This window comes from Vipera ursinii (genome assembly GCF_947247035.1).
Source record: "Vipera ursinii genome assembly, chromosome: Z".
Classification (NCBI taxonomy): Eukaryota; Metazoa; Chordata; class Lepidosauria; order Squamata; family Viperidae; genus Vipera; species Vipera ursinii.
In genome coordinates, this window is record NC_139517.1 from 38080520 (window position 1) to 38102402 (window position 21883).

Consider the following 21883-nt stretch of genomic DNA (forward strand, 5'->3'; position numbering starts at 1 on the left):
TGGCCGTGGGACTGTGCGCACCAATAGCCATTGGAGCCGTTACGTACAACGACCTTGTGGAAAAACTGAACAGGCATTTCAACAGAAGAATGTCTGAGCTGACCTGGTGATTCCATTTTGAAAAAAGGGATCAGCGGCTGGGCGAATCAGTGGCAGATTTTATTGTGGGGGTGCGACAAGCCGCCCGCCTCTGTAAATTCACAAATTTAGATGAGAGGCTTCGCGACCAGGTCATTTTTGGCCTCCAGGACAAGCGGTTGTGCCAAGCCGAACCTGACCTTCCAGGAGGTCCAGGATGAGGTTTTGGCCAGAGACTTGGACGATGGCGCAGAGCAGAGCGACCCTAGACCCAGCACTACTGGAGGGGCCATGCCCTGAGCAAACGCTATGTACGACAGAAGTGGACATTGGGACGAGACAACTGACATTGACATGGTTCACCAAGACCAGATGCCACAACAACGGCAAGAGCACAACAACAGCAAAAGGACCCAGAAGAAACCAACAACACCAACTACACAACACAAATGCACCTGCTGCGGATGTGGCACGACCCACCCCAAGTGTGCAGGCTGTGGGGGAAATCACACCAGAGTGGCCTGCAAACTCCGTATGGCCAAATGTTGGGCCTGAGGAAAAACAGGCCACATCGCAGCAGTCTGCTGAAATCACCCCAGAGACGGCCTACACGAGATCCAGTCCAAGGACAAAGATCTAACAGGTACCTGGGGGCCCCAGCAGTCATCCATTGGCAATTTCAAAATATATAACACCGGCCACTCACCCCAAAAATCAAATTGGTTATCCGTTTGCAGGAGATACCCTGCAAGATGGAACTGGACTCCGGTTCAGCGATCTCAGTAATTTCAAATGAGACTTTTGAACACGTGTGCAACCGGAGTCAGTGGTGGGTCAAGTTGAGGCCTTCCAATATCAAATTAGTAGATTTCCAAAACACTCTAATTAAAATTAAAGGGGAAGCCACATTGTATGTGGGGTTCCAGGGGTTCCAGGGGCATTGGGATGTCCTCATAGTTGAAGGCCAAAGGACTAATTTAGTGGAGTTAGATTGGTTCAAGGCCTTGGGTATCGTGATTGGAGGGATCCACAACACCCAGGCCAAGAGCATTGAAACCGTCTGCAAAATGATATATTAAAAATGATATATTAAAAAATAAAACAGAGGAATTTGAAGAAATCTAAAGAAAAGAGAATAAAAAGGACAAATGAGAGAGACAGAGCCTTTTCTTTACTGCTGAGTCTGTGCATTATGAAGTATGAAATTTATGACCCCCATTGTCAATTCTGTTAAGTCATGGGCTCTTGGGTGTAGGAATGACGACACAAGGCTGAGTACAGGATAACTCATGCTTTATTCTTGCTGGAGTTGTACTGAAACTTAGGCTGCAACCAGTCACAACATATAGTCTAGCCCCTAGGCAGCAGCCATTGAGTTTGAACCCACTGTTGCCACCTGGGGCTAGCCAATTGCAGGACCTGAGATGGCCAGTCTGGGGTGCTGGAGAGCTGTTGGCTTCTCCAGCAACGCACGTAGTGTATTACCACAAGCCCAGTACATAACACCCCTCCCCCCTTAGAGCAGACTATAACACCCGCAATTAGTCTTGACAGCTGTCAAGACTTATTAATCAACTCACATACAACTGTAGTGATAATAATAAAAATAATAAATTATAGTAATAAATTCACTGTGGCTACAGTGAGATTAAACAATGTCTGAACAGGCTTACAATGCAGTAATAGCAGTTTCACAATGCACAAGTTTCTGTAGTTAGTGGTAACAAGTTTTACAACATTATACATCACTTTATTTTACAATGTAATCTGTGAGGTAGGCAGGAGGCTTGTGTGGCCTAGAGGAACGTCTTGGAGTTCCTATCACTTTGTGGTCTACCAGCTTACCCAGTGGGCTGGGTAGACCCATGTTTCCTTGTGCTCCTGTGTCAAGGGGAATCAAAATGCTCTGGCTGGCCTCACCAGTTTGGCCCACCCCAGAATAAGTCTGTTCTGCAAAGTAGGCACAGCAGTTGCTGAAGTTTGGCTGGCTCGCTTCATCAGGGGTTCCATGTTGCACTCCTGTGCTACCCGGTTCTTCCTCATATTCTATCTCCGCTGAGAAGGAACAACCCTGGTGTCCCAAATGAGGGCTGGTTTGGCTGCAAGTTTGAGGACCTTGGGAGGAACCTATGATGCAATCCTCACTTAGTGGCCGTTCTAGAAACCTTTTCCTGAGTTGGTCAATGTGTCTTCTGACAAGTTGCCCTCCCTCCAATCCCACTTCATAAGATAGGTGTCCGGATGCCTTTGTTATTTGACCAGGAGCCCATAAATTCCCTTGACCATAGTTCCTGGCCCAAACCCAATCGCCCATGTGCAGCTCCCTCGGGGGTTTTGGTCGAGAGGCTTCTGTTGCCACTCTGTCTGGATGCAACCTGTCCAGTTTAGTAATCAAACGCCTCCCCCAATGAAGTTCTGCAGGACTTTTACCTGTGGCAATGCAGGGCGTAGAATGCTGGCAGAGTAAAAAAAATCTGCCAATCTGTGATGCCAGTCACCTGTGACAATGCGCTTGAGTGCCTCCTTTGTTGTCCTCACCATGTGTTTGGCTTGTCCATTAGAAGATGGATGAAACAGTGCAGATGTTGCATGTCTGATGAGATTAGCTCTAAGAAAAGCCTGAAATTCAGCAGCAGTGAATTAGGCCCCATTATCAGAAACTAAGACATCAGGCAACCCATGTGTTGCAAAGAGTTTTCTCAGCACCTGGATGGTCCTAGCAGTAGTCATGTTAGGAACTGGAATTACTTCCAGCCATTTTGAGTGGCTATCCACTACTATCAGGAAAAACTGCCCCTGAAAAGGCCCAGCGTTGTCTATGTCAATCCTAGACCAGGGAGTAAGTGTTTCCTCCCACCTGTGAACTGGGGCCTGTGGCATTTCAGGCCTAGATTGCTGGCATGTATAACAACCATGGACTTGACCCTCGATGGCCTTATCAAGGCCCGGCCACCAAAGGTAGCTTCTAGCTAAGGCTTTCATTCTGACAATGCCTGGATGGCCTTCATGTGAGAAGTGTAAGACTCTGTCTCTTAGGGAAGTGGGAATTATGACTCTGTTCCCCCATAAAATGCACCCTTTATGTGCAGACAACTCATGCCTCCTGACAAAATAACTGAAATTCAGAGCCTGGATTTTTTTCCAACCAGCCCGTGTATACCCATGACAACACTACTCAGAATTTTATCTGTGGCAGTTTCAGCAGCAATATCCCCTGCATGGAGGGGAAACTCAGGTATGTCCTGTATGGACAGTATTCTAGCAGCAGGAACTGGATCAGGATCCATTAGTGGCAGTGGTAGTCTGCTGAGGCCATCAGCATGGCCCATTTCCTTTCCTAGTTTATGAATTAACTTAAAATTGTATGCAGACAAAAAATAGACCATTTCAACATTCTTGGAGATAGTATGTGGGGGGGGGGTTGTTTGTCTGTTGTGAACAGTCCCAACAGAGGTTTGTGGTCAGTGTAGACAGTGAAATCCCTGCCATATAAATAATCATGAAATTTTTTAACTCCAGCAACTATGGCCAGGGCCTCTTTGTCAATCTGGGCATAGTTGCGCTCAGCAGAGGACAAGGTCCTTGAGTAAAATGCAATAGGGACCTGTTTCCCATTTTTCTCTATGTGGCTTAAAACTGCCCCCACCCCATAGGGAGATGCATCACATGCAAGACATACTGGTTTAGACTCTATGTAATGAGTTACAGTGGACTTTTCTGATAGAAGTGCTTTCAAATCCTGGAAACGTTTTTCGTGTTAGTCCATTTCCAAGGGGCTTTTTTGTCAAGCAGCCTGTGGAGGGGCTCTGCTATTGCTGCCTTATGAGGTAGGAATGTGTGATAAAAGTTTAGGAGACCCAAAAATGCTTGCAGCTCTCCTTTTGATTTAGGCCTAGGAGCCATTTTAATGGCCTTCACTTTAGAATCAGTGGGGTGAATGCCATTAGCATCAATGCAGAAACCCAAGAATTCTGTTGATGATACCCCAATACTACACTTGTTCTTCTTTAGTTGGAGGCCCGCTTCACGAAGCCTCTGCAAAACAGCCCTGAGCCTTCTGGCCAACACTTCTGGGGATTCCCCAGCAATAGGAACATCATCAAAATAAGGGCAGACACTCTGGATACTCTTAAGTGTATGGTCCATAATCTCTTGGAAAATACCCGGTGCAACACTGACTCCAAACTGTGTTTGACTTTGAATGTCCCTCTGTGAGTCATGATCGTTTGAGCTGTGGCTGTGGCCTTGTCAACCGGCAATTGCTGATAGGCCTGTGCTAAATCAAATTTAGCAAAAATGGTTCCCGCTTGCAAAGAGGCTAAAATATGGTTGACCACTGGAACCAGATAAGCATACTGCTTGAGGGCCCTTATTCAATGTGCATTTATAATCAGCACAAATGTGAATTTCCCCGTTGGCCTTAAGTGGAGTGACAATAGGAGTTTCCCACTCCCCACCATCAACAGGCTGTAACATGCCCTGTTCTACAAGCTAATCAATTTCGCAATCAATTTTATGTTTTAAGGCAAAGGGGACCCTGCAAGGTTTAATCCTGATTGGGACAACGTTGGATCTAACTTGAAAGAAATTGGCGGGCCTGTGTATGTCCCTAGGGTTGAATCAAAAACATCCACGTATTTCTTACACACTGACATGAGGTCTGCCATTTGTGTCCAGTTTATGCCAGTAATCTGAATACCTAAAGCATCAAACCAATCAAGTCCAATGAGACTTGTTCTCTGGCCCTCTACTACTATTACATCCAGGTGCCCAAAAAACCCTTTAAATTTTACTAATACGGTGGCTTCACCCTTAACTTTAACATGAGCATTTTGAAAATCCGTTAAAATGATATCTGAGGGTCTTAGTTTGGCCCAATTGTTACTGCGCCTACACACAAAGTTGTATGTGTCTTGCGAAATGATTGAGACGGCAAAGCCGGAGTCCAACTCCATCTTACATGGACTCCTTGTAGCTCTACTAAGTGCTTAAGTTTAGGCTTGAGGGAGCGTTGAGCCCTGGTGCAGCAAACGCTTCACCGGCTTCTGAAGAATCCCACACTAACTGGACCCTGGGCCCAAGTACCTCTCCTAGTTGATTCCTCCAACTGGTGTTTGGGTGGCCAGTCTCTCTGGCGGACTCTGCAAACCACTGCGATGTGGCCTGTTCTTCCACAAGCTCTTCACATGGCCGAATGAAATCTGCAGTTGGCGCAAATATGGTTGCCTCCGCACCCCTTACATCTCGGTAAGAGAACTGCCTTGTAACTGTCCTCTTTCTGGTGGCTGTTGCGGTGTTGCGCGTTGGGTTGCCTTTGGAGTTTGTTGATTTCGGGTTCTTCTTCTGATGATGATTCTCCGGTGCATTTGGTGACCTCAAAATGGATCGATTCTTCAACTTTTGAAGGTTTGGTGGGCTGAACTGTCTGCACTGTGCCCCCGGCGGCTTTGTTGGCCATCACTTCATCCTGTGCCTCAGAAAATGTTAAATTGGGTCTAGCAAACAGTCTCTGCTGAAGGGTTCTGTCCCGAAGGCCACAGACGAGCTGGTCTCTTAGTCGTTCTTCTAAGTTTGAGAACTTGCAAAAGCATGCGGCCTGTCTTAGGCCCGCAATGAACTCCGAAGCTGTCTCCCCGGGTAGTTGCACTCTTAGGTCGAATTTGAATCACCATGCCATCTCCGACATCTTGGGCTGGAAGTGCCCAGTTAGCTTCTTTTTAAGGTCTGCGTATGAGATTGCTTCAGTGGGCATTGGCACGAAAAGATTCTCTGCCAGGTCAAAAGTTGCTGGGCTGCACACACAAAGTAACATGGCAGCCTTCAGGCCTTCCTCCGCGATCTGATTTGCTCTCAGATAGTTCTCTACTTGCGAGAGGTAAGATGGCCATTCTTCCGGATGCTTCACGTCAAATTCTCTTAGCTTGCCGACTTTCGGCATTCTTCCTTCAAATTCCTGCGATCTTCGGATCCTGCTTCTAGGCTCAGGTAATGCGTCCGCTGAGCGCAAGGCTGCTGGTGTGGCTTGCTAGCCGGGCTAGAGGGGTGGGGAAATGCCTTTTCCCTCCGGCATGTGCTGCCGACCCCTTGTTGACTTCAGCTCTAATCAGTGAAGCAGAATCCCACCCTCGTCACCACTGTTAAGTTGTGGGCTCTTGGGTGAAGGAATGACGACACGAGGCTGAGTACAGGATAACTCATGCTTTATTCTTGCTGGAACTGTACTGAAACTTAGGCTGCAACCAGCCACGACATATAGTCTAGCCCCTAGGCAGCAGCCAATGGGTTTGAACCCACTCTTGCCGCCTGGGGCTAGCCAATTGCAGTACCGGAGATGGCCAGTCTGGGTTGCTGGAGAGCCGTTGGCTGCTCCAGCAATGCACGTGGTGTATTACCACAAGCCCAGTACATAACAAATTCTATACCGCCCCTGTTGTGTAAAGTGCTTAAAAGTTGTTTTCGAATTATGAGTATATGTGTATGATTGCACAAAGCAACTGGTTGATTCCTTCAGTTTGCCTGACTGCCGTTTTTCTCTCTTTTCTGTACACCTTCGGCTTCTAGAAATCACCTCTATCAACTGCAGCATTACAGCAGGAATTTATATTTTTTTATGTTTTTTTAACTTGGCTTTATATGCTATTCTAAATGCACAATGCCGAATTGCTTACAGTATAATAACAGACTGTGTAATAATATAAACACTATTATAAACATTATTTAGTAATAGAAAGTCAGAATAGCAACTGAAACAAACGGTCCCATTACAAGAACAATTTAAACTCAAGGCCTACACCAAAGGCCAAAATTTAGTTTTATAAGTTTTCAAAACCTTCACAAGATTGGAATTGGTGTAATACCAGGGGGGAATCTGTTCCATGGAAATGGGATAGCAACAGAGAAGGTCTACTCCAGTCTCTGATGACAACATTCCCCAGGAATAAGAAGCCAGAGAGGATTTTCCTTAAAGGATATCAGATGGGCAAATGCCACTGGGAACAAGTGTTTCTATAGATAACCTATATGTTGAGCCATAGAGGGCTTTAAGGTGACAACCAGTACCTTGAATTGCACCTGGGAGCAATTTTGCAGCTCTCTGAGGAGCAATCTTATGTGACCATCCAAGTGACATCCAGAACTATTCAAGTAGTCACATTCTACAACAACTGTGGCTTTCTATTGATCTTCAAGAGAAGCCCCATAAAAAGTACATTGCAGTGGTCTATTCAAGAGGAGACCCATGCATGAGTAACTATGATCCAGAAATTGGGTGGCTCTGGCTATAGGACTCCGTTATTTCTAAGTTCCTTCCTCCAACCATCCTCCTACACCCCATTCTGTTCAATTCAAATAGAATGCAGGGTTTTTTAAAAAAAAAAATCCCGAAGGAGATGAGTCACTACAGCACTTTGATTTAGATTACACTCCTCTTCCTTTCTATGCTTTATTTGGCCAGAATTTGCTGATTTCCAGCTTCTTCTGTGTTTTATTCTGGAGGTAGGGTTCCTGTCATATTAGTACTGTTCTATTTCAACCTCTTACCCCATTTCACTCCTAGACTATTTCAAGCCTAGGCAGTTGTCTTTATTTTCCCCACTCTTCAGTGTCCGCTCTTTAAAAAAAGAAGAGCAGAATTGTAGCAAATGATGCTGGTATAATGGGGAAGACAAGGTTGAGCCTGCAAGAGAAATGTCCAGTAAATGCCTCTGTTGATCCCATTCCCTGCTGATGACCTGACTTCTCAGAAAAAGAATGGTAAGGTAAAATAGAAGTTTTGCAACTTATGGACATCACTTGATATTATTGCCTCAAGAGGAAAAGGTTTCTTTAACATGCTAAAAATGACTCTGGAAGATTCACCTATGGGCTGAAGACACGACAAAGGCACTATCGTGAGGACATAGTGGGGAAAAAGTGTTTTTCCAGTGTTTGCACTGTGGTTAGGTGCAACTGGAAGGGAAAAAAGGAATCATTCAGCAACATGCCTGTAGAATCGGACTGCATCTCAGAATAAGCATCCGTCTTTAAAAGCCAAGTTTTCTTCTTTTAACTCTCCCTACCAATAAACTGAACTCCACTTGTTTTGAAAATCTGCATGCTGACTTCTTTTATTGGTTCAATTCTTTTTATTTTAATGATACTTGTTTTAGATGTGATTTTTATGTAGTGTACAGCATGTTTGGTCTCCCACACTCCGTCTCCCACACAATCCTCCCCAAAAATAACCCCCCAAAGAGCTTGGGAGTTTTTTTAAGGAAAAGTATATACTCAATAAAGGCTACATTAATGTGATTGAAGATGAAGGAAAAGTCATGGAAAAATGCAGGTCAAAATAAATTTGCTCTGTGGGAGGCTCAGGTGGAAGTGGGGGTGGCAGCAAAGTTCGCAAGTTGTGCTTTAACAGAAAAAAAAAATTTTTTTGAGTAAAGTCCAAAGTCTCTTAGCGCAGCAGAGCCATTCTGCATCCTGTAAAGCCTTTTGTTTGAGCAAGGAAATGCAGAGCTGCAAAATTCTCGTCTACTGACCTTGACATCTTTCTCTCACCCCTGCTTGCTACTACTGAAGGGAAGAGGCCAGAGAATACCCAGAAGTGAGAAACAAAAAAGCTGCATTCACACTATATAGCCTTTAGTTCTGGTGGTACTTTTCAAAGTAAGATATAATAATATTTAAATAAGGTCCTCCATCACCCTGCTAAAGATTTAATTAGTGGGGTTGCATACCATGGTCAAATTCTGTTTTATGTCTCCCTCATTACCAGATATTCGAACAGGCAAAACTGGAAAAGAGGACAAATGGGTGGAAAGAGGACACGTTTCACCTTCATGGCATCCAGAACATTAAAAATGGGGGGGGGAAAGCAATTTTAGCCCTACATATAATATGATATGATTTCATATGATATAATATGAAATTAATTTTTCCAGCATCAGAAAGACTGGTTTTTCAATCACAGGAATTAGTGCTAGAACTAACTAGGAGGCAAAAATTGCTAGATTAAGGTCTTGTCAATTTCAGGCAGCAGCCCAAGCCTGGGAGAGTAGCAATCAACTCACTGAAGTCACATAGCAGAGCTTGGTAACTTGTGTTAACATTTATTAGAGATGTACCTTGCCATGGAGAAAAGGTGCTCAGGAAAAGATTCTCAGGCAGTCAGACAATATTTGATTTCAAGGCTATGCCTGTTGGACAGAGGAAAAAAGGAGGACATGTCCTCCTTTTTCCAGACTTCTGGTAACCTTACTCTCAGCAAACATCTGTGGAAAGATGTTTAGGCCACACTGACTATCATAAGAAGGATGGTAATGTTTTAGAACGGGAATGTGACTTTACTGGTTCTTTTTTATAGCATGTGACCACATTTTAAAAAACAACAACAGGCAAACGTTTCCTTAACTGAGATTAGTGGCAAGAAAGATCAAATACAGCACATGCGATCCATTTCCTTTTAAATGGTGAAAAAGATTTGCCATAAAAGTTTACTAAAACTCTTTTCTCTATTAAATATGAATAATGAACTATGGTCAACCGTCATAATTCTAAACATGGCTTATCTCAGAGCAAATGACTGAAGGCAAGCTGGTTGTGTACTTGACAAAAGGTGACTCAAATTTTTGCCTTGCAACTTGTTTGTTGCATGAAATTTGCCTCCCGCTATTGCATTCAAGTAGCCTGCTTGAATAAATAAATATTTATTTATTCAATTTCTATCGCTACCCATTTCAGTGAATCTGGACAGCTTATATTACAATATATGAAATAGGTTGCTAGGTAATTACTTGGTCAAATCTGTTATACACAGCAAAGGAGCAGCTCTCTTCATATTTAGCTATTTAAAATTTGGGCCATTAATGAACAGGGTTATAAGTTAGTTGAAGGCAAATAGATACTTGACAACTTTCCTGTGTTTAATGTCCTCTGCAAATGTAGATCTATAAATCCTATAATTTTCAAGATGCATTAAATTGGGAGTGATTATACACACTTAAAAGAAATCTGCTCTTTTGAAACATCTAAACTGAAATTAGGTCTATGGTACTAGAGAAGTGAATTAATCCTCCCTCTGTTTGACTGAAATTGTAGGAGGAGTGGCAGAATTAAAAGAGGGATCAGCCTAAAATCCCTATATAGCCACAAACAAAGTCCAACCCCCTTGAATTAAATGGAATTTATCTAACATTAGGCAGGTTCTGATCTTTAGTTCAGAAGATTCCTGTGGATAGGCATGATTAGCAATAAATCAGTTTAACTGGACCTTCACCATAGACCTGATCTTTCACACCTTACATTAATCTTCTGAAGGATCAATGGAATTCAAGAGGAGTTGGATGTCATTCATTTATGGCTACATAGGGATTCCAGGCTAATCATTCTTTAAACTCTGCCCTCAGGTTCTGTCACTCCTCCTCCTCCAGCGGGGGTGTCAAACTGCTGGCCCGTGGGCTGGATGCGTCATGGCGAAACCACGGCCACTCCATTGCTGGCAATGGAAAAAAAGTCGCGATACATCACGACACATCAAATGACGTTGCGAGTTTGACACCCCTGTCCTACAGAAATCACCCCATCCCATCTTTACTGTTATTCAAAACAATCTGAAGGCTAGCTGATACCCAATATTCCACGGAACTCAGAAGGGGCTTTATCCTTCTTTGATTGTGACTCACAGATCTATATTTTCTGTTAATTAAAGCAGGAGAAACTTTCAGCTCTTTCACTCCAAAAGACAGAGTCTGAGAATACACAAGACTAACTTTTACATGCCTTTGAAGGTTTCACAACCCCTTCTTCTCCATAATGAATCATAGACTTGAGTAGGTTTCCAGATTGGAAGGAGATAAACCAAGAGCACTGAGTCATACACAGGTGTGGCATCAGGACTTTGCAACTGGGGATAGTTTTGAAACCCCAACTCTTAGAGAGACTTTTTGTCTACTATGCGGTTGATTTAAAAAAACTACTATAGCCTCTCTGGGCCCTATTTGGTTTTTTTAAAATTTATTTTATAATGCCACTCCTCTCACAACAGTATCTCTGGACAACAAACAAAGTAACAATAACAACAACCACCTAAGCTATGACACCTGGGGTTAAACAATACACCCAAATGATAAAAGCTGCATGGCCAGCAGTGTTCCCTTAATCTCCTGATCCAAATGCTTAGGGGACCAGCCAGAATTAGGAGTCCTATAAAAGGTTAGCAGAGTCTGGAATTTGGATTTCAACAGGAATGCTGTTCCAAGGTTGGTAAAATGTGGACCCAGATTGTTGGGGGCGATATGCAAATAATGCTGCTACATTGTAAACAGTCCAGAGAGTGCTATATAAAGCACTTTGGGGTGGTATATAAGCCTAAATGCTATTGCTATTGCTAATTTGTGGTTAAATCTGACCAGTTGCTCCAGTTTAGGGATAAGGATGTTTTAATGGTAGTTGGTGGTAGTTCTGTTGATAACTCTATAGCAAAGGAAAATATAATGGTATTTAAGTATACATTTAGATTTATACCAGAACTTTCCTTCAAGTAGCTCAGAGTCATATACGTAATGCTCCCCTTCCCAATTTAATATTCACGATGATCACCCTGTGAAATAAACTGGGATAACAGGTGGGAACTGGCCTGAATGAGTTTCTATGGCTGAAGATAGCCTTACTCCTGGGTCTCCTGATCCTGTCCAACACCCTACACCAGGTCTTTTCAAGACTCGAGATAGCTGTGTCAGAATGGAACAAGTCGCACCAGTTAACTCGATGTGGGAACAACTTGGTGCCCCACAAACTCCTTGCTCCCCAAGTCCAGGAATGATTGGCAATTTGCTAGCTCAGATGTGGATACAAGTCTCCAAACTTGGAATGTTTGTGTGTGTGTGTGTGTGTGTGTGTGTGTGTGTGTGTGTGTATAGCACACTAAAGAGCTGTTCTTTTCCCAATCCCAGACATCGTTGGTGTTCCTCTGTCCGGTGCCCCCACCCGGCAAAGCAGGAGGTGGAGGACGTTTGCAGGAAGCAGTTTCCTCCGAGTCCCACTTCTGTCTTGACAGATCCTTGGAGAGCAAGAGGAGGTGGCAGGGAGCCTGAGTCCTGCACAAGGGAGCCTGGCTCTTCTCGAAAGGGAATTCCCATTTCCAATTGTGTGTGGTAAGGATGCTGGCTTGTTGGGTCACCCTTCCCTCACACAGCTCCCCTGCCACCCCCTCCTCCTCTCCAGAGATCTGCAGGGGAGACAGAGATCTGGAAGGCAAGGTGCAGCCTCCATATTGGCCACTTCTACCTCTCCAAGCCCTTCTCGATTAAACATACATTGCATACAAATTAAAACACAGCCAAAAAGAAAACATACCTAAATCATTAATTACAGCTCTTCACGTATTTTCTGGGAAAACCACCTTTACTGATGTTAGGAAGGAAGAGCAAACCTTATTAAGGAACTCTTAACAGGAAGGGAACTGAAGCCCCCAAAAGGTCTCATTCTTTCTAATCTGCCTTCCCTTTGAGCCTTTAGTTCTCATTATTTTATTATTATGTATTTAAGAAGAAGATCAAAGGCCTCCATAGCTCAGGATACTCACCTTAAAATCAGAACCCAGAAAAATTTAGTTAATCCACAATACCACCCTATGAAGAATGAAGATAATCTTTGGGCCCTGAGAGCATGCAGGTGTCCAGTCAGAATATTAGTGGCACACCTGTCAGCAACTGGAAGTGCATAGGTCCATGTATTTTCCTTCCCTGTCTCACAACTCAATCCATATATTCTTTAATTTTCAGACACATCTTCTTCTAATAAGCTCCCTAAAAAACCCACCAGGTATACTCTAATTAGCAGGAAAAATAAATCTAGCACTCCTGAATTCTTTCCCCAAGGGGGAAAGGAAAGTTCACAGCCAGCAGGTTGCTAGCAAAGATGTCAAAGAACATAGTTATTGCTGCTAAAGGCAAGAATAAATAACCAATCAATTTTGCAGCTCTCTCCTGTCACTACATCCTCTTACCTCAAGAATGTGGCCTGGGATTGCACAAGGGGCTAGGCTAAAATCCGGTTGAGTAGTTTGCAGCCAGCTGTTCAGTACACCTTGCAAATGTTATTTTAATAGCCCAGGGAGGGATAAGAAAACCCAATGAAAACTTTGCAATCAATAAACCATGGTGGACTACGCTTGTTTTGCCCTATTTTGATTCTCCTCCCCATCAGCAGCCCATGGACTTTAGAACTGAATGGACACAAAGATAGAGGCCTTCAGCTTCCCAATCCCTGCTTAGAGAGGGATTTGCATTTTGGTAAGGGTCAGGCCATACGTCCCCGGTCAAAGAAATCCTGCATCCAGTGGGCCAGGAAGCAACCCAGGCACCACGCACCTCCGGTTCCTTCTACTTGCCCCCTGGGCACAGATACAGTCACCGCTTCTCACCATAGCTGGGGCGGGACTTGCAAGTACTTCCATCCTGCAAAATGGTGCTCCCCTGCCACTTCCCGGCTGCCGCCATGCTGGCAGCCTGGACTAAAGACTGTGCACTGCAGCCATCTCCTTCAAAGGAAGGCGGCAGCCGAGACTACAGCCTTCCTAGGCCTAATGGGCCTGTCAGCATGGTGGTGGGTGAGAGCCCCAGGTGAGCTGCACTTTGCAAGACGAAGCTGGCAGATCTATGCTGGCCGGCCCATTGGAATTAGGATCGCTCTGAAGGAGGTAGCTGCAGGGGGGGTAGGTGGGAAGTAGGAGGTTTTTCAGCAGGTTCCAGGCGTGCAAACACGGTGCTGCCCCTCCGCTTTCCAACCCCGAAATTCCAGAGTAAAGATGGGCAGCCTTTGAGCACCACTGACAAGCTGCAAATCTGCTGTAGTCTCGGCCACCTCCTCCTTCCTTGGCAGGGCAAGGCTGGAGTGCATGGCCTTTAGTCAGGACTGCCGGCATTGCAGTGGGCAGGAGTGCTGGGGGAGCACCGCTTTGCAGGATGGAGGTACTTGTAAGTCCCACCCCAGCTATGGCAAGGAGCAGTGACTGTGTCTGTACCCAGGGAGCAAGGAGAAGGAACCAGAGGGGTGTGATGGCTGGGCTGCCTTCTGGCCCACTGGATTCGGGGTTTTCCTTTGATTGTGGGCTGGGGTGGGCCAGCCCCTCGCTGTCTCCAGGGCAGCCCCAGGCCAAATGTAAACACCCCGTGGGCATGTCTATCCCCTCCTGCTCCTTTTGTCTTTGGTGTAGCTGCAACTGACTCCTTTCCCCAGGCTGCACGCAGCTTCCAGAAGTGCCAGTCAGCTGGAGCCTGGCGCAGATCCAGAGCACTCAACAGAGCCCTGGCAACATCGTGGCTCCAGCTGGCTCTCCCACAGGCCTGTGCTGCTTTGCCGCCACTTCAGTTCATCACCACGCTACACATTTACACTTTTTTACACTTTTTTTTACAGTGCTTTTCAACCTATCGTAAGCGTACCACTGCCATGTGCTGACGTACCACCAGTGGTACACGTACCACCAGTTGAAAAGCCCTGCCCTACATGGGCCTTGATCATTCAGGCTTGGGAATGGTGACGTCCAGTGGGCTTAGCTTATAGCATCTTACAATAATCCACAATACTGACCTGATAAGGGGTTGCTTCATCTTCTGTAGCAAGCAGTATGAAGAGTATAGGGAGGGCAAAAGAAAAAGAGAATATTATGAGTTTTTAAAAAAGAAACGTAAAGCACACTTTTCTTTGACACCACAGGTCCAAAAGATAAAAATGATGGCTCTTGACCATTATACAGGTAGTCCTTGACTTACAACCACAACTGGAACCAGAATTTCCATTGCTAAGCAAAGCGGTTGTTAAGTGAGGCATGTCTGATTTTACAACCTTTTCTGCCACAATTAAGTGAATCACTGCACTTATTAAGTGAAACATATGACTGTTGAGTGACGCCTGCTTCCCCCATTGATTTTATTCATCAGAAACTGGCTGGGAAGCCAGCTACAACCATCATAAATGCATGCCAGTTGCCAAGTTTCAAATTTTGATTACAGGATGGTGGGGATGCTACAACAGGAGCAACTGCAAGGACCAGCTATAAGCCACTTTCAGTGCTACTGTAACTTTGAACGTTCGCTAAACAAATGGTTTACCAAACTTGGTGTACCAAACTTGCACTGGTGTTATAGCTTTCCATAGCTAAACAGCTGGGCACATGGTTTCTTCAAATGTAACTATTTCAAGGCAACACCACATGCCAATTATTTGAGTGAACACCTCCACATTGGCAGTTACTTTTGGCAATATTTATATATTTATAAACTTTGTATATACACATACTGAGAGAGAGAGAGAAAGAGAGAGAGAGACAGAGAGAGGACATTCATAGCCAGGAGTAGAATTGTCTCAGCTGCACCATGAGGAGCCAATTACACTTGTGACTTGTGGTTACTGCAAAGAATTTTCCTCCCTCCTTTAGATTCAACTACTTAGGTAGGCTAAATGTTAATTTCTATTTAATAATCACTTGGTTAAATCCATTCATTGCAGCATGGAAGCAGCTACCTGTGTTTAGCTATTAAGAATGTGATCCATTAAGGAACTAAACCATAAATGAACTAAAATCAGTATCTAACTAAATAAATAAGTAATAAAAGTTTTTCCCTCTGTTCCCCCCCCCCAGATATACCCAATGAGGGTTTTAAGGACTTTTTTTTTCATTTCTATCACTGATATATGGCATTTATGATCAAAGAACTCTCTTTAGGGGTGGAGGGTTGTGTAGCCCTGAAGCTGTAGGTTGCCAATCTCTTCACAAGAAAGAAAAGCACTGTATCACCCACACAGTGAAAAGCCAAACTTTTAAGACTCAACTCTTAAATATGAAACATAGTCAACTGCAAGGAAATTCAGCTGAAATAAAAAAAATAGACTGTTCATTCACTCCTGCGTCTGTATAAATCTCTTAGCCAAACAAACTTTGCTGGAAAAAGCATTAAGGAATGCTCCCTGGCTATGGAATAGGTAAGGCCTGTTCCAAACACCATGCCTTTCCGTGTACAACACCAGGGCTATTGTTCCATGAAAGGTTACAGAAGATACCCTTCCTGGTTCCTGGAGCTAAACTTTCAGAACGAACAAGAAAGAAAGAAAGAAAGTAAAAACCTCCAGGGATAAGCTTTACTGAAAAAAGAAAATGTGTTTTGCTAGGAGGAGGAGGAGAAGTGGTTTTACTGAGTAGAATGAGAGCAAATGCTTGCCTGTGTAGATCTCTCTCTCTCTCTCTCTCTCTCTCTCTCTCTCTCTCTCTCTCTCTCTCTCTCTCTCTCTCTCTCTCTCTCTCATTTTTTCTCTTTTCAAATATAGAAATGCTTTATTTCTGAACTGGTATCTCTTTGGCTCAAGTTTGGCAGCAGAAACATATTCAAAAGTAAGTCCCATTGACTCCCAAAGGGCTTACTAGGAGGAGTTACTAGAGTCACACTGAGCTAGGCCAAAGTCATGGCTGGTTTTGCATAACACATTTGCATAACAATATGAATCTGAGACTCTTCTTGTTTGTCATGCTAAGCAATAAAACTGGTGAAGGGATAAACAGACACTTAAACAAATATAAAATCATGCACACTGGCACAAAAGGTTCTCAGCTGGCAGTGAATAATCAGGAAGGAAGTCTTGGAGGAATAGTAGACAACAAAATGAAAATGTCACTTGTGTGTGAATGTTAAAATAAGGAGGGCCAAATCCCATACTTGGGATGTTTAGAAAGGGAGTTTAAATAGAGGTGCTAATATCATAGTGCTGTGAGGGAAACCTATAGTAAACTCCTTGTGCAAAACTCTGATCTGCCCTCAATTGGGGCCAGAATTTCCATTGCTAAGCAAGGTGGTATCGTTAAATGAGCTAAGGTCCAGATTTTACAGTTTATTTTGCCGCCATTTTAAAGCAAATCACTGGACTTTTTAAAAACTTAACATGGAAATTAAATGAGTCCAGCTTTCCCATTGACTTTGCTTGATGGAAGCCAGCTGGGAAAGTCACAAATGGCAATCACACAACCCCAGGATGCTGCAACTATTGTAATTATATGGTGGTTGCCAATGCCTGAATTTTGTTCATGTGATGTGGGGATGGTGCAATTGTTATAAATGTGAGGACCGGTGATAAGTCATTTTTTTTTCAGTGCCTGTGCAATTTCGGTCATTAAGAAAATGGTTATAAGACAAGAACTACCTGTAGAAGATTTTAGACCTGCGGGTGCAAAAAAGGGCAGTCAAAATAATAATAATAAAAATGATTATGGGACTGGAGCAAGAGTACTGTATTAAAGAGTACAGCAATGATTACAGCCTAGGAAAAAAGAGGATAAGTGGAGAAATGAGAGAAGTATATAAAATTATGTATGCCACAAACAATGTGAAAAGAAAAGTACTTCTGTACAATCAGTTTGGAACTCAAGGTCAATCACCCCCACTAAATATTGGGAGATTCAGGTTCAAGAAAAGGAAATACATATTTATATTGTATATAATTTATATTGTATATAAATATGAAGCTATGAAATAGCTGCTAGCAGCTTTGATAATGGCAACCAATCTGGGTGTTTTTAGAACAGGAAATAAATGTTTTTGTGGACTCTCAAGCTACCAATGGTTAGCATTAGATGCTCAAAGTAGCTGTTTTGGAGCAAGGAAACTTCACCAAGATAATTGAGCAAGAAACTGTTGAACTCACATATATCAAAGGATTTGAAGCCATCTCAGAAGATTTTAGGAAATACAATGGACTTGTAGCATTTTATAATTGACACTTGATAATGTATTTATAATATGTCCCATATGTAACCTGCATATATATAACCACTTTCCTTTCCCCTTTTATTGCTTTCCAACTCACCCCAATTTAAATCCTATATTGGTTTAGCCCCTCAATGGATCTGATTAAATGAGCTGTGGTTCAGAAAAGCTTTTCCTTTTTTATAAAATGTATAAGTCTGGAAAGTTGTTACCAGACTCCTTCTAATTAATGGCCGCTAGCAATATTGATGGCTATTTACAACATCCTGAATTATAGTTAGCATGCCTGAAACATTGATTACTGCAAAGCAACATTAGGAGAACCATTCCAAAATGAATCCAGTGGGCAATTATAATATTTGACATAAAGTCCCGGACAAGGTGACCTATAGCCTGATCCAAGGGGGCTCTTCTTATGTGCATACTGACTCTTCTATGGCCTGTTAATCAAGTTAGCACATTGCACAAATGCAGGATTCTGGCTTTGGCTGCCTGGAAAGAGCAAGAGAATGAAGCCCTTAAAACTAAATGGAGCCATAGCATTGTTCCCTGTTTATTTCAGGCAGACAAAGCCAAAACCCCATGTTTCAATTTCATGCTAGGCTTTGCTAACTAAGCTCTGTGTACCCACTCACAAGGCAGGGACATATGCAAATAGGCCCCTTACTGAACTAGCTATATTGAACTAGTGAAAGGAGAGGAATGTCAAATCACTTTACATTTTCAACCTATGAAATAAACTTCAGAAATGTACAGTTTCCATTTTTGACACATTTGATAGGTGGATCAAACCAGGTCCACACCTGAAGTTTCAATTTCATTGATTTTTTGCTAAAAGCCTATGCATAGCAATATTCTCAACTAATGGTCAGCTCTTGCTTATAGTTAGATTAGGGTCAATAGCACAGAAGGGAAGGTTAGATTTAGTTTGTTTGTGGCTATGTAAGGATTCTAGTCTGATTCCTCTTTTTACTCCTCCCCCTGACTCTTCTCCTTCAATGTTATTTCAAATGGGACTAAAAGCATTAACCAATTTTACAGAGCAATTACAGGTGTTGCTGATAAACAAGATACTCTTGAATGTTCTTTGCAAATGCAATAATCAAACAATCCCAGAAGAAAATATCAAAATCTTGAGTTGAAAGAATGGAATTTAGTTTCTCTCATGAAGATACTGGAAATCAGCATTTGATTTAAAAAAGATTTTGACATTTCTTTTCAATATTGCTCTGCCCCTGGCATCTCTTGGTAAAGAGCTTTCAAGATCATTGTTGGATAAAAAAAACCCAAAACCCACGGATAAACTTCTGAGTGCCAATCCAAAAGTGACTTGAATACTCTAGATCAGTGGTAGGTAACCTTGGCTCTTTTATGACTTGTGGACTTCAACTCCCAGAATTCCTAAGCCAGCCAAGGTTGCCTACCCCTGCTCTAGATCAATGTTTTTCAAACTTGTCAATTTTAAAATGCATGGATTTCAATTCCTAGAATTCTGCAGCAGCATGCTAGATGGCCTAACATTCTAATGTGGTACAGCAGCTCAATATATCTATGCATATTCTTGTACCTCTACTCCCCACACCCAAGCCCTCCATTCCTTTCTTCAGATTTGATAAAAAAAATATATGACTTACCGGGGGAAGAAGTTTCTGAAAGCTGGAAAAGCAAAGCTGGGGTTGGTCTCCGACGACGGATCTAGAAGAGAAATCAAATAGAAGTTTTGTTTTGCTTCTCACAAGAGATGGGAGAAATGTGGGGGAAGAGTCAATGCATATTTGGGGGCTACAGTTCTGACTTCCCTATTCCTATTGTTTTTCCAGCAGAAATGAATAGCAGATGCCCTTATAGATTTTTTGAAATCTGTGATTGGTAGCACTTTTTGGTACTGAAATCAACTGCCCAGCATTGTTCCAAGATCTTTCAGCCTGTGGGGCACAATTAAAATGTTTTCAGGGTGCCTTTCCATTCCACCGGGAACATCAGCCATCACAAGAAAAGGAGTCTGTGGCTCCCATTGCCAGAATTCCATGGCTATAACTGTGCCATATTCATGCCTTGAACACACAATCATAGCCTGCAGCATTGGGGGAAGCATCCAGTAGCTGCATAGTTGGATTAAGGGTGTCCCTTTTATGCCAGAAGATCTGACTTGCTGATCTCATTAGCTGTCCAGAGAAGAGGAAAACACAGAGCGTGGGAATCCGAAAAAGGTTTCCAGCTCGACTGTTACTATCTTTCTATTGTTGATTCTACTCCACTTATGAAAAGATGTGGAGGGACATGGAAGGTGGTGGGACAACCTATGGACTTTAACCACATTATTCCATAGACTGACTTCTCCAAACTAAAGTTCTCCAGATTTGTAAATTACAATTCCATTCACCCGCACTTTTGGTATCTAGGAGTAAGGGAAATCTGTAACCCAGCATCCCTTGAGGGCTGCAAGGAGAGAAAATCTATAGTATCAACAATGACAGTAAAACTAATGTACTATGTCTTAGGACTGATATGAGAGCTGAAGGTCCTTCTCACATACAGTTCATGAGCCAATTTATTCAGCCAACAGATTCAAATGGAAAGCAACGTGCCTTATACAAGGCAGGCCACTGACTAATCAGGCCTGGGTAGACAACTGAAAGTTGTTTTTGTGTTCTTGATGCCTCCTTGGTACTATCAGACTCCCTTTTCTCCTGAATCAGAGAGAATACTAGAGAGATGCAATGCTGACACAAAATCTCAGTGTAGTCCAGTGCTTTATTTGTAAATATGCCCATTTATCCAAACAAAAAGTAAACCACGGATGGTAGGATGTATCCGGAAAGGCTGGAATAGGGGGCAAAGAGCTGTCTTCTATAAATGATTATTACGGGCTATTCTTCCCAATGTAAATAGGCTGTGTATAGACAAAAGACTGTCTTGGAGCCATTTTATGAGAGTGTTCCTTCTCACACCTGCCTGTGTTAAAAGGATGTGTTCAAGTGGATGTTAAATATCAAAGACTGCCATCAAAATCTTTCATTGGAAGGTGTTGGAGATCAAATTTGGGGAATTTCATACTGATGCCAAATTGTGGTGGCTAGGACTCTGATGAGGGAATGAGTGACTTGAGGCAACTATTGAGTTTCTCCTGCCAGAATACCTATCTTGCAGGCCAATACTCCAGACCAGTCTACCTGCTCTTTCTCTTCTCATGTTTATCTTGAACAAATAGCTATAATCTGCTGTCTGAAAAGGGATTTAAGACAAAGCTTGATTAGAAGGCATCAAAAAGAGGGTGGGGGAGAGGACTTCAGTTGTTCTGGCCTCAAGCTCATTTAAATCAGATGTCCCCAACCATTTGGGCACCAGGTACCGGTTTCGTGGAGAGAGATTTTTTCATGGACTGGAGGGGGTGTGGTTTTGCGTGCTGCCTGCATCCTGCAGATGGGACTTTGCTTGTTTGCATGGACCAGTTTCTGGCGTGCCACAGACCAGTGCCGGTCCATGGATCGGGGGTTGGCAGAATGATAGAATCTGTTTCGAAAACACTGGTACCAAATATTCCCCTACAACTGACTCATGTTCATACAACAAATATTTCAGCTATGTGCATTGTTTTTATTATAATGTGTTTTTAAATTTTTTGAATTGTAAACTGCCCAGAATCACTGATTGAGATAGATGGACATAGAAATAAAATAAAATAAAATAAAATAAATTCATTTAAATAAATCAGATACAGATCTAGTGCTGGAATTTATACACTCTACTAAATTTCTTTTTTTAAATCTTGTGCATTTAGAGTTTGGGGTTTTTGTTGTGCAGCTTACTATCTTCTACAAAACCATCCTGCTTGGTGAGTTTATTTCTTCAGTGAGCTGGACAATAAGCTAATTTAGTAACTAAGTTCAGCATATTGACATGAACACAACTACCAGGCCGTTTTGAGCAGAGCACTGAGCCTCATTTCTCCTAGATGTTTAATCTGTTTTAGCTATCTTCTGACTCTTTACCTTAAACAGCATATGCAACAAAGCTAGAGAGAGAGAAAACATCAAGCTGTCAGGCCTTCAAATATAAAAAATAAA